Below are 1,429 nucleotides of genomic sequence, written 5' to 3'. Positions count from 1 at the left end.
TAGCGCTGCTTGTAATGTTATGAAGCAGAAATATCAGTGATATATAAAGTGGTCCTATTGTCACAATGAGCTGGTTTGATTATATCCAAGAAAAAAAAAATATTTGTATGTTTCGATATTGAATAAACAATCCTGTGAAACTGCAGCATGCAAACAAAGTGCTACTCTGATAATTAAAGTGAATTAATTTTAAATCTATGTAACACATAAAGACATCACATAATTAGACACACACAAGACATCAAGAACCAGCATATGAATCTCTACAATGGTGACAATCAACAAAATGCTACATTTGCTTAATGATGTTATTATTTTCTTTAATAATAAAATGTTGTTAGTGAACGAAAGAGATTTAAAGTATTAACATACATCCATCAAAAGCATAAGTTAACCTGCTACTTCAATGTTTCTTACAGCAATGCACAAATGTTTACTATGAAACAATATTGCAATTGCTTATAAGGATTTTTTTCTGAATTTTTAACCCCTTACTTGTCACCCCCCATTTTCAGCATGGAGACACAAATGACATACCCAAAATTAAAAGGTTGCTGCTTATGAGTCTTTCTTACTAGATACACAATCACCATATGTTCACAAAGCTGACACTTCAAAGTTTACTGTTCAGGAATCAGAATTACTCAGACTGTTATGATAATAGAGATATATAAGCTCAAACATGAAAACAAAAACAAAAATATTAAAAACATATTTTTTTAAATGTCTTAAAAAAATTGTTGATGTAGGATATAGTGTTAGAAACATAATGAAGTTAAAGCCACAAGTCTACTAATGCTTCTTTTTGATATTTCGGAACATAATCTCACAAACTGTGAATTTTATGAAACATTTTCTAAGGCCATGTCATGTGTTTTTAGAGAAGGCTCATAAAAGGCTAATAAAATTGATTTATGACCCCTGTAAGCACTCATGGAGTGCAATTATCTCTTGTTTGGATTCATGATTCATGATTCATGATTCTATTGTTCTCACGAAACGAGCCTTTCACAGATCAGCCAGGTATGACACAAAATCCTCATTCTTTTATCGTTATTGTTTTGTTTTTATTCCGCCTTTATTAGCCTTTGTTCTGGTATTTCAAGGTTTACCAAGCCACATCGCTTCAATCCCAGTATACTTTTACCCCACTATTATCAAAAGCCTTACTATAAAAATACAACAAAACATTTTCTTACGACCTTACGTGAATTATTATGACAAAATACATTAAGAAGAACTGCACCTGCTTTGTAGCTGCATTAGAGCTAACGTTAGCATCAAGCTACATAAGACTATTTATGAAATTATTAGTACACTTTTACTCAAAACTCACTTTAAACCCCGATCGAATGTTTGTAATAACTTACTTTTGCGATCACATTGTTATATATATGCCCCAAATCTCAAGAAAATCACATACCAACCA

This window comes from Cyprinus carpio, unplaced genomic scaffold, assembly GCF_018340385.1.
Source record: "Cyprinus carpio isolate SPL01 unplaced genomic scaffold, ASM1834038v1 S000000001, whole genome shotgun sequence".
Lineage (NCBI taxonomy): Eukaryota > Metazoa > Chordata > Actinopteri > Cypriniformes > Cyprinidae > Cyprinus > Cyprinus carpio.
The sequence above is the reverse complement of the archived record's forward strand: the minus strand, read 5'-3'. Positions refer to the sequence as shown.